A 12,761-nucleotide genomic window follows, 5' to 3' on the forward strand; every position below is an offset into this window, starting at 1 on the left:
GTATATATACTAATATATGCACAATGGAATACTACTCAGCCATAAAAAGAATGAGATAATGCCATTTGTAGCAAAACGGATGGATCTAGATTATCATACTAAGTGAAGTAAGTCAGACAAAGAAAGACAAATATATGATATTGCTTATATATGGAATTTTTTAAAATGTTACAAAAGAACTTATTAACAAAACAAAAACAGACTCACAGACATAGAGTTTGGTCCAAACCAAATTTATGGTTACCAAAGGGGAAAGGTGGGGAGGAATAAATTAGGAGCTTGGATTTAATAGATACACACTACTGGCACCCCACTCCAGTACTCTTGCCTGAAAAATCCCATGGACGGAAGATCCTGGTAGGCTACGGTCCATGGGGTCGCAAAGAGCTGGACACGACTGAGTGACTTCACTTTCACACTACTATATATAAAATAGATAAAAAGGATCTAATGTATAGCACAGGGAACTATATTCAACATCTTGTAACAACCTATAATGGAAAAGAACCTGAAAAAATATATATATATAAATATACATATAAAACTGAATCACTCTGCTGTACACCTAAAACTAACACAACATTGTAAATGAACTATATACCTCAGTAACAATTGTTTAATTAAAAAAGAAAAAAAAATTAAGAAATATTTCCCCCATCTACCACACACACACACACTCCCTCACACACACACACCAGCCCACACGCACACTATTTTTTATCACTGTTTCCTGTTTGCATTATTGCATTTCTCACCATTTCATTTTTTTATATATTTGTTTAATTATTCTTTCTTTTCTGTTTCTCCCCTCCTTGAGAGCAAGTGTCTGGCACAAAAAAGTAAAAGTGCAATAATAAACTGAAAAATAAATGGAGGAAAGGCCGTCAGAGATGAGAAGCTATGGCCCTCCCACAAAATGTAACCTGGGTCCCCATCCCATTCCAGGGACCATGAGGCATTACTTTCAGTCTTACAAATGGACCTGACTTGGTAACACTTGGAGTCTACGAAAAAGTTCTTCCTGCTAAAAACAAACACCCTTTCCTTGAGCTGGGTGTGTCTGGCCTCACCACCCAGAAGGCACAGCTATTTTCTTTATAGGTTCAGGGTCAGAGCTTGATGATTTTTCCACCTGGATATATTGAAAGAAATTTGAAGAAATGTATTTCTGTTTGCTTTGCAGCTTTTCAGCTTTATGTTCTTGAGACCACCCCCCATCCCTACTCAGGGCGTCTCTTTCAACCACACCCTAACAGCTCACAGCCGGTCTCCTACAGTAAGCAACACCCCTGTCTGCCGGTTTTGAAGTTTATTCCTGATCATATTCCTGGTCATCCTCAAAACGTCCATTTCAATCTCACAGTCTTGGGCACGACTCAGTGCAGACCCAAACTGGCAGGGAACTTCAAGCCAGTGGACAGAAGAACATCCTGGCAGGATGGTGAGCATTCAGAATGGAAGCTCTAGGCTGCAACACTTACAACAACAGATTTCCTGGCACTCAGTAAAGTTAGGGAAAGCCCCAGAGGGTGCTCTCCTGAGCCTCCAGGCTTCATGGAGCTCGGGCCCAGGCCATCCGAAGGGGACTTCCTTTTGCCTCTCATATGCATCGATTTATGCATTTATTTGCATAAGCAAACTCCAGAAAGTCAACAATAACACTCTGGAGTAAGGCCTGAGCAAGGTGCCCCGGGGGCAACAGCAGTAATAGAGACAGGAATGCAGAAAAGGCTGCAAATCCTCGGCAAAGATGCCTGGAATCACATCCAGATGGTAAACAGAACTCAGCCAGGCTTCCCAGAGGAGCACCTCGGCAGCTCCCACTGCGACCTGGGAAGAGAGCATTCTCAAATTCCAAACCAGCCTCTCTGTGTACACCTGCACACAACTCCCACCCCAGCTCCTCCTGACTCCTTCAACCTCACCCCATAGGTTGTTCACTCATCCTCGTATTTTAAGAGACGAGTACCTCAATCTGGGAGAAATCTCAATGGATATTTTTGGATGATTTAACAAAACAAAACCTACTCACTATTATGCAAATGCACAATGAGGCTAGCAGAAGTGGATGAAAGTTACTCCCTCATTCATTCCACCAGCCTTTCTGGAGAAGCCCCAGTGTCCCAGATTGTGTGGGGAGGCTCCCACTGACCTCATTTTCCCCACTCGTTCTAGCTCTTCCTCTTCTCAAAACCTATTCCTTCAATCAGAAGGACTCAAAAATAGCCATCCTGCATTTGTTCTATTAGAGGGCTCACTAAGAAGCAAATATAGGAAAGGAGAGAAAGTAAGAGTAATAGAGGTAAAAAATAATGTAGAAAGGCATGAAAGAGAGAGCTTAGGACAAAAATGAGGAGAGAGAGAGAGGACTGAAGAAGAGGGTCCTAGGAAAAAAGGAAGACAACAGGGAGACTATTTAGCGAGGGGAGGAGCAATGAAGCATGTGAAGCATGCAAAGCAATGAAGAATGTGTCAACTACAAATGGGCACTTGCCATCTCCCTCTCCAAGGGTTATCATGAGCTGCTGCAACTGCTGACCTTCAACACTCCCCTGAAAGGACTTCAGGGTGGAGAGCAGAAATGAGGCACTCTGTGTTCAGGGAAAAACTGGCAGGACAGGTCTTCAGAGAGTTACATATTCTGAGGAGCTGATTTTATGAGCTTAATTCTTGTATCTCCATATCTAGAAAAACACTAAAATCCTTCATGGTGATGACTGTTCCTTGTGACTAGCAGAAACCTTCTGGAAATAAATAAATGCTGGATTGCATGTATTCCCCCTTCACCAAAATCTCGTATATGGTGACCCGCCCCCTGCCTCTTAGGAGCATCTCTCAGAGTCATCTGAGGTGCTGTCTACCAGGCTGCAGGCCTCATTTTGCCCCAAATAAAACTTAACTCACAACTCTCATGTTGTACATCTTTTTTAAATATTTCAACAAATGTATAAATCTGGCACTCATCCCTTAATCAGGCAAGACTGGAGAAAATTGTTCAGAATCTAAAGAGCCATTTAAGTTCCTCTCCTCTAAACTCCTCCTCCCCCACAGAGTGTCCCCCACTTCCAGGATACAAAGGCTCAGAGAACAGTCCTTACCAAAGGGGCTTCTCTCCCTGTGCCTCTCCAGTGAAGGCAGTTCCACCTCCCACAAGGCGGCCCTGTCCACCTGAACTACAGGGGGCATTCACTCCCCTCACAAAAGGCCTAGCCCTGCCCCCAATACCCTTTAGTTCTGAAAGTTGGGTCTGCACTTAATCAACTCCCCCTGCCCCCACCTGCCCCACAGATTTGGAGAGAATGGATCCATGTATCTATATGGCTGAGTCCCTTTGCTCTCCACCTGAAACTATCGCAAAAATTTTTTATAATTTAATAAAATTAAAAATTATACTTCAGTCCCCCCTAAAAAAAAAAAAAAAACAATTTGAACATGGTCCTCCTCAACCTCACCAAGGCTACTGCAGCCCATCACCTTGAACTTACTTTCTCCCACGGTTGAGCTGTCACTGACCATCTTCACAGACACTGCTGTGTATGCCAACAATACATGGTCCAGGGGTGTATGGAACCCACTGGAAGATGCTGTGTCTTAAAGAGAGAAAAGCAGAAAGCTTGGGGGTGAATAATCAGAGTACGAGGGTATCAGGTCCATTCTGATGGCCGGTGCACAGCAGTGTCTCTGCAGGACTAAAGAAATCATACATTCTTCCCTTTGACAAACCTTTACTGAAAACATTCTACAGCCAGTCATCTATACGCCCTATTAGGAGACTTCTAAACACCCAATACTTTGGCCACCTGATGCGAAGAGCTGACTCATTTGAAAAGATCCTGAGGCTGGGAAAGATTGAGGGCAGGAGGAGAAGGAGACAACAGAGGATGAGATGGCTGGATGGCATCACCGACTCAATGGACATGAGTTTGGGTGAACTCCAGGAGTTGGTGATGGACAGGGAGGCCTGGCATGTTGTTCATGGGGTCGCAAAGAGTCAGACACGACTGAGTGACGAACTGACTGACTGAAACACCCAATGGACAGCTTATGCCCTAGTGGGGAACCCTGTGCTCAGTCACTAAGTCATGTCCAACTCTTCAACAACCCATGGACTGTAGTCCACCAGACTCCTCTGTCCATGGGATTTTCTAGGCAAGAATACTGGAATGGGTTGCCATTTCCTCCTCCAGGGGATCTTCCCCACCCAGGGATCAAACCCAGGTCTCCTGCATTGCAGGCGGATGCATTACTATTGAGTCACTGAGGAACACAGTTGTCTCGATAACTCAGACAATGGAATAACTCAATAAGTACACAAGGCAGAAGGAATTGACTGCAAAACACACACAAAAACTGGCACATGCTGTGTCAGTAGAAATTCTTATATATATTATATATATACAGGTAATGAGAGAAATTTCCCCTAACACCCAAAGACTGGATCACAGTCCTTTTCCCCAAAACAATCTCAGCAGCCTTTTTTTTTAAATTTACAGAAACTGTTATCCAGGTAATATTAGAACTCTTAAAATCTTCCACAGAGCATTAACTTTCATCAGGATACCTTTGATAAGAGAAATGCTGTAAAATCTCTCATCAGTCAAATGTAAATAAAGACATCAGAATTTTTCAGACCATTAAATCAGCAATCTTCATCTCTCTGCGCTAAAGAGATACACAAAATATTGTCACAGAAAGTCTCATAAAAACTCATTACAAATGTTCCCAAAGGTTCATAAAATTACCTGATGAAGGCAACAAACTCTTCAAAATTCATCTTCTATAAACTGAGCACCACAGAGTCAGAAGCATCACTAACATCTTTTTAACTAAAATGCTTACAATGAAGGGTACAGGCGAAGAAAGACAAGCCTTCCCCAAAATTAGCAGGTTTAAATAATTTAATTAGATGAACATCCAGGGATAAAATAGAAATAAAAGGGGGACAACAAACTCCCATATCTGTAAATTAATGGCACTCTCTGTGTTCTTCTGCCACATATTCAATTAATAAGGGGCTCTAGGACAGTAGGGCAATTTTCTTCTCTATTCACAGGATTTCAAGGTGAGCAGCTAATAACTTGCAGTAAGTTGCTTGCTTAAGATTAATGGTATTCAGCAAGAAGCATTATAATTTAGGACTGTCAACCTCCAGAGAATAAATGGGCAAAGGGACATGATGGACTCGGGCTGCCAATGGCCCTGGGGACCACAAAGCACCAGCTGGAAAACAAAGGTCCACCAGGGTCAAATTTCCAGCCTTGGACCTTCTCTCTGAAATGTGGAGACAGTCTGAAAGGAAATGCAGCCAGCTCCACAGGGATCCATGCTGCAAATTTTCAGGCTTTAAACAAAGCCCCTGTCCATCTGGATGGCTCTTGGCAAACAGGGAGACAAGAATTCAGGAGCTCAGCAGTAGTCACCATGCACTGGGATCCTCTCTTACGGCACTCATGGCACAGTTCTTTTTCTGGGGGGCAGACTTCAACCCTCTACACCCCTGGAGGTCAAAGGTATTTCTAGTGGCCACCATCCCAGGAAGGCACCATAGATCAACTGCCAAGAATGTGAGTAGGAGCCACAGAGGAATCCTTAGAACAAAATCAGGTTTGGTTTTCACTTGTTAGAAACCCTTTCCTTCCTCCATGCTCCGTCGGAGCCGAGAAGCTTCTACATCGGAGGAAATTAAGCGATCTCAGAATCAAAAGGGCAGAGGGACCCAGTGAACAGGTCCTCGTCCAACCACCCCGCCAGATTCTCAGTCCATCACCCACCCCAGGTCAGACAGGATCAAAGTTCAGGAGGAGTTGCTGGTTTAGTGGTTTTCAAGTGGTGGCAGTATCATCACTAGCTCCCAAGGACATTTAGAAATATTTGAGTCGTCACCATGCAGGGGAACATTGAGTGTGGACATACACCAGAATCTGTGTCAGCAGATACGGAACAATCCTTCCCCAAATGCCATTCAAGTTTCTATTTAAAAAAACTGATTTCCTTCATTTATCTTGGACAGAAAAGAATCATAATATTCAAAGAAGCGGTGCATCCTGCCCCTGCTCACCTCTCTAGTTAAGAGGCAGAAATCCGAGGTTCCTGGCTTCTTCTCTCCACTCCACCATCAGGAAGGTGGAAGCAACAGGAACAGAGATGATGGGTTATTTACTATTTACTGACTATTTACTGAGCCTTCGCCATAGCCCGGGCCTAGGTTAAGGGCTTTGCATACTTTCATTGAATCTGCACAAGGAGCCTGATAGCAATCTAGGTCTCAGAGAGGGTAACTAACTTGCCAGAAGCCACACAGCCTGAAAGTGGCAGGCTATGGCTCTCACTGACAGGCCTGCTCTGCCCAGAGCTGGGCACCACAGTGTTTAATACACAAAGGAATGATGGACAGAGGCGAAGGATAACACCAGACCACGCCTCCCCTCATCACAAAGTGCCCACCTCCTAAGGCCCTTCGGGAGATGCGTCAAGGACCAGAAGGTCATCATGCCTTCCCTTACAGAACTTTCAAGCGACCAGAAAACTGACCCAGAGGAGCATCACTGTCTGTGACTAGAACCCCTCCAGGATTTATGGGGGTCAGTCTGCCTCAGGAATGGCCGTGACCATGAAGGTGAACCCAGATTATGAGCCCACGAACCTCTGTGCCCCTGGCTGGGAAGCTCTGACAACACAGTGGCTCCTCCCTGAGGAGCAATCATCGCCGTCTTAATGTCGGGGGGTGACAAGACTGGGAACCCCTCCCCGGCTGGCCGTGGTTCAGCCTTTGCTGTATTTCCTAAAGGAGCCTCTGGTCAAGGCGCACAGTGGAAACAGGACGGCAGCGGAAGAACGATGTTTTTCACATCATGATATCCTTCAGGCTGTGAGCCTGCTGCCTCAGACACTCATTCCTCACGTCATGAAAACAGAAGGAAAGGCACAGACGTTTGAACCACTTCTTAAGGTCCCGGGGCTGAAACTTTGTCATCAGTAACTCTTTTATTCCCTCTTAAGCTGCAATTTGACCAGCACATATGACATTCAGTTCCTAATTCCTGCACTGAAGCAGAGGTTGATTAACTGTGAAGCAAAAAAGACCCAAGGGACGCCCCTGGTGGTCCAGTGGTTAAACACGCTGTGCTTCTACTGGAGGGAGCACAGGTTAAATCCCTAGTCTGGGAACTAAGATCCTGCATGCTGTGTGGAACAGACAAAAAGAAAATTGATTTAATTAAAAAAAGAGAGAGACCCAAGCTTCAGGACCCGTCCCAGGGGTCCCTCCCAGGGACCCAGCATTGTGTTCACATGCATATGTTTTTGTTAAAATAACAAAAGTGAAATATTTTAACTTCAGTTGGTTAAGACCACTGTCTCCTTCACTTCAACTTGCCCTCTGTCACACTTATCTCTCTGTCGGGGGACACTGGTGGGTTGGGGGCTTGTAGGGATGTAGTAAAGGGGAAGCTAGTTGGGGGGGTCCATTCAGATGGGGTGTAAAGGGGTGTGCTGTGCTGTGTTTAGTCGTTCAGTCGTGTCTGACTCTTTGCGATCCCATGGGCTGTAGCTCACCAGGCTCCTCTGTCCATGGGGATTCTCCAGGCAAGAATACTGGAGTGGATTGCCATGCCTTCTTCCAGGGATCTTCCCAACTCAGGGATCCAACCCATGTCGCTTGCATTGCAGGCAGATTCTTTACCATTTGAGCCACCAGGGAAGCCCGTAGAGGGGTGTATATATCTTATTTTCCTATATTGTCAATGTTAGTTCATAATTAGCAATGTTTGGGATTCACACAAAGCTTCACGTGCCTCTGAAAGGAGTTACCCCAACGCTCCTGATCCCTACTGTAATGGCAGGTGTGCACCCTCCAGCACTTGCCGGGAGAAGGCACTCTCTCCCCTGCCCCCAGGATCCCTTTCCGGTCACCTCGCCCATGGCCACCCCACCCCCCACTGCCCTCCACCCACACTGGCCTTGCTGGCTCCACCTCACCTCTGCTCACTTGCCTCCTTCGGCCAAAATGGTCTCAATCACATTTCCTGAGGTCATTTAACTTCTTACTCCTTTGACACAAACTACTGATCTCAATGAAAACCAGCATAAATCTCATTAAAATGCCTGAAAAAACGAGGGCACCAATGACAAACTGGTTAACGAGTGTCTTCAATTCAAAGGACATTTAAGATTAGTCACTGCACAGAAAATGTGAAATGCCCCGAAGTCTCACAGCTCCGGTATGAAAGCAGTCTGATGGGAGTTTTCCCAGATTTGACACACCTAAAAATATACATGACAATACCAGTCATAAGGAGTGAAAGTTTTCTACACTAGCAATAATAAAAGTCAAGTTTCCATTCTATTCCAGGGCGGTGGTTCTCCCCCAGTGCTTTTATAAAAGGCAAATGGCTGGGTCCCACTGATACTGATTTAATTAGCCTGGGAGCATCCTCAGCTTTAGGACTGTAATAGTTCCCAGATTATTCTACTGGGCACCCCATGAGTAGGACCACTGCCAAAAAAGAATGAGTCATCTTTCTATTTTTTCCATAGAAAATGATATTACAAAACCATCATCATGTGAAAAGCAGATCAATGAGCTTTCAGCCAAAAACTGTAGGGGAAAAAAAAAAAGAGATTTGGGAACATGGAACATGTTAGGCAATGAATTAAAATAATAATAATAGTAATAATAACTTTATGTTATTTTCTGGATTTTGTAATGTTTATGGTATGTTATGTAAATGATACAACTTTTAAATCATGTTCTGTGATTTCTTTTCTATTCATTAAAAAACCATAATTTTGTGTTCATAAATTTTGTATTCATAAAGTAGACTCCCCAACTGTAGAAGCTTGAGTTCTCCCCTGGGAAAAGAGCAAATTTTGTGTGTGCTTTTCAAAATAGGTAGATTCCATTAGCCAAGGAAAGCAAAGAACTGGGTGGGTAACAAATCCAAGGAGATTAAAGATAGCATCAGCATTCATCAGCACCAGCCCCACAGAACTTGATAATTCTGTCATATTCGCCTCCATATTCAGCACAAGCCTGGTACATCGGAGGTATTAGTGAGAAATTTGTCGATTTTTTTTTTTACTTATTCCCTCCTTGACTACAGCTATGAAAAATATAGGGCTTTTTTTTTTACAATTTTGAAGTTTAAAAGTTTTTCATTTAAACTTTTGTTTAATCCTATTACACAATCATTAAAAGGAACTATTAGGAAGAGTGTGTATTAATAGCAAGAAGGATAAAGGACATAAAACTGTACATCCCAAATCACTGAACTCAAGTTAAAAAGAATCTGCACTGAGCAAGCAAAAAGCCTAGAAGAAAAAAAATGACATGTTAATAGCAGCAATACTACAAATAAAATTACAGATTTTTTTTCACCTCTTACTATCAGTTCAGTCGCTCAGTCAAGTCCAACTCTTTGTGACCCCATGGACTGGAGCACACCAGGCCTCCCTGTCCATCGCCAACTCCCGGAGCTTGCTCAAACTCATGTCCATTGAGTCGGTGATGCCATCCAACCATCTCATCCTCTGTCGTCCCCTTCTTCTCCTGCCTTCAATCTTTCCCAGCATCAGGGTCTTTTACAGTGAGTCAGTTCTTCCTATCAAGTGCTCAAAGTATTGGAGTTTCAGCTTCAGCATCAGTTCTTCCAATGAATATTCAGGACTGATTTCCTTGAGGATTCACTGATTGAATCTCCTTGCAGTCCAAGGGACTCTCAAGAGTCTTCTCCAATACCATAGTTCAAAAGCATCAATTCTTTGGTGCTCAGCTTTCTTTATAATCCAACTCTCACATTCATATATGACTACTGGAAAAACCATAGCTTTGACTATTTGGACCTTTGTCAGCAAAGTAATGTCTCTGCTTCTTAATATGTCATCTAGATTGGTCATAGCTTTTCTTCCAAGGAGCCAGCGTCTTTCAATTTCATGGCTGCAGTCACCATCTGCAGTTATTTTGGAGCCCAAAAATTATAACGTCAGCCCCTGTTTCTGTTATTTCCCCATCTATTTCCCATGAAATGATGGGACCGGATGCCATGATCTTAGCTTTCTGCATGTTGAGTTTTAAGCTAACTTTTTCACTCTCCTCTTTCACTTTCATCAAGATGCTCTTTAGGTCTTCTTTGCTTTCTGCCATAAGGGTGGTGTCATCTGCATATCTGAGGTTATTGATATTTCTCCTGGCAATTTTGATTCCAGCTTGTGCTTCATCCAGCCCGGCATTTCACATGATGTACTCTGCATGTAAGTTAAATAAGGAGGGTGATAATATATAGCCTTTACATACCCCTTTTCCTATTTGGAACCAGTCTGTTGTTCCACCTTCAGTTCTAACTGTTGCTTCCTGACCTGCATACAGATTTCTCAGGAGGCAGGTCAGGTGATCTGGTATTCCCATCTCTCTCAGAATTTTCCACAGTTTATTGTGATACTCAGGAAAGCAGAAATAGATTTTTTCTGGAATTTTCTTGCTTTTTCGATGATCCAGAAAATGTTGGCAATTTGATCTCTGGTTCCTCTGACTTTTCTAAAACCAGCTTGAACATCTGGACGTTCACAGTTCACATACTGTTGAAGCCTGGCTTGGATAATTTTCAGAATTACTTTGCTAGTGTGTGAGATGAGTGCAACTGTGCGGTAGTTTAAACATTCTTTGGCATTGCCTTTCTTTGGGATTAGAATGAAAACTGACCTTTTCCAGTCCTGTGGCCACTGCTGAGTTTTCCACATTTGCTGGTATATTTAGTGCAGCACTTACACAGCATCATCTTTCAGGATTTGAAATAGCTCCACTGGAATTCCATCACCTCCACTAGCTTTCTTTGTGGTGATGCTTCCTAAGGCCCACTTGACTTCACATTCCAGGATGTCTGGCTCTAGGTGAGTGATCACACCATCATGATTATCTGGGTCATGAAGATCTTCTTTATATAGTTCTTCTGTATATTGTTACCACCTCTTCTTAACATCTTCTGCTTCTGTTAGGTCCGTACCATTTCTGTCCTTTATTGTGCCCACCTTTGCATGAAATGTTCCCTTGGTATCTCTAATTTTCTTAAAGAGATCTCTAGTCTTTCCCATTCTATTGTTTCCCTCTATTTATTTGCACTGATCACTGAGGAAGGCTTTCTTATCTCTCCTTGCTATTCTTTGGAACTCTGCATTCAAATGGGTATATCTTTCCTTTTTTCCTTTGCCTTTTGCTTCTCTTCTTTTCTCAACTATTTGTAAGGCCTCCTCAGACAACCATTCTGCCTTTTTGCATTTCTCTTCTTGAGCATGGTCTTGATCCCTGCTTCCTGTACAATGTCACGAACCTCCATCCATCATTCTTCAGGCACTCTTTCTATCAGATCTAATCCCTTGTATCTATTTGTCACTTCCACTGTATAATCGTAAGGGATTTGATTTAGGTTATACCTTAATGGTCTAGTGGTTTTCCCTACTTTCTTCAATTTAAATCTGCATTTGGCAATAAGGAGTTCATGATTTGAGCCACAGTCAGGTCCTGGTCTTGTTTTTGCTGACTGTATAGGGCTTCTCCATCTTTGGCTGCAAAGAATATAATCAATCTGATTGTACCACCTGACCATCTGGTGATGTCCATGTGTAGGGTCTTCTCATGTTGTTGGAAGAGGGTGTTTGCTATGACCAGTGCATTCTCTTGGCAAAACTCTATTAGCCTTTGCCCTGCTTCATTCCGTATTCCAAGGCCAAATTTGCCTGTTACCCCAGTCGCACAGAGTCAGACACAACTGAAGCGACTTAGCAGCAGCAGCAGCAGCCAGGTGTTTCTTGACTTCCTACTTTTGCATTCCAGTCCCCTATAATGAAAAGGACATCTTTTTTGGGTGTTAGTTCTAAAAGGTCTTGGAGGTCTTCATAGAACCGTTCAACTTCAGCTTCCTCAGCATTACTGGTTGGGGCATAGACTTGGATTACCATGACATTGAATGGTTTGCCTTGGAAACGAACAGAGATCATTCTGTCGTTTTTGAGATTGCATCCAAGTACTGCATTTCGGACTCTTTTGTTGACTATGAGGGCTACTCCATTTCTTCTAAATGATTTTTGACCACAGTAGTAGATATAATGGTCATCTGAGTTATATTCACCCATTCCAGTCCATTTTAGTTCACTGATACCTAAAACGTCGATATTCACTCTTGTCATCTTCTGTTTGACCACTTCCAATTTAGTCCCCATTTTCCAAAATGTCACGAATGATCATGTACTAGTTTAATGATGACTGAATCAACCAGAACCGCAATATAAAATAAATAACAAAAGCAAACTGCAATAATCTGAAGAGTGTTTGGTTACGAGGGATGATTTAAAATGGAGGGGTTGACAGCTTTACCCTCTGAAATACTGCAGACGCAGGGTGAGCAGACACACGACTCTCACAGGATTCTTGTGCCAGAAATGACACATCTCACCTCCACTCATATTCCATCAGCAAAAAGCAAGCTACATGACCACACTTCAACAGGATGGGAAGTGTGATTCAACATGCACCCAGAGGGAAGACAAAGGAAATATGCATGAACATCACTAGCGACCATCACAGGGGAAAGATCCAGACAGCCAATTTTCTTTGCATTTCTGCAAATGAGTGAGTCTGACCCAAAGCTCCAAGCAACATGAGGTCAAAAGGGCATGCTGGCTGAACAAATGAAATCATTGCCCCAAGAGGAAGTACCCTGTTTCCAACACTTCAACACAGAAACAGTACAGTGGGTGAAACCATGTGGGAT

The 12,761-nt window shown here is 43.3% G+C and overlaps 1 protein-coding gene and 1 long non-coding RNA gene across 3 annotated transcripts in view; both read right to left on the bottom strand.

Annotated features, from left to right (window-relative positions):
* Positions 1-12,761, bottom strand: part of CACNA2D3 (calcium voltage-gated channel auxiliary subunit alpha2delta 3) — a 908,562-nt gene that overhangs the window by 856,691 nt on the left and 39,110 nt on the right. The window lies entirely within an intron of this gene.
* The window catches only part of LOC129634734 (uncharacterized), a 60,955-nt gene that overhangs the window by 17,817 nt on the left and 30,377 nt on the right, over positions 1-12,761 (bottom strand). For both annotated transcript variants that reach the window (XR_008705857.1, XR_008705856.1), the window contains one exon: positions 7,978-8,103. This is a non-coding gene — a long non-coding RNA (uncharacterized LOC129634734). The remainder of the gene's footprint in view (positions 1-7,977; positions 8,104-12,761) is intronic.

Source organism: Bubalus kerabau, chromosome 20, assembly GCF_029407905.1.
Source record: "Bubalus kerabau isolate K-KA32 ecotype Philippines breed swamp buffalo chromosome 20, PCC_UOA_SB_1v2, whole genome shotgun sequence".
NCBI classification, from domain to species: domain Eukaryota; kingdom Metazoa; phylum Chordata; class Mammalia; order Artiodactyla; family Bovidae; genus Bubalus; species Bubalus kerabau.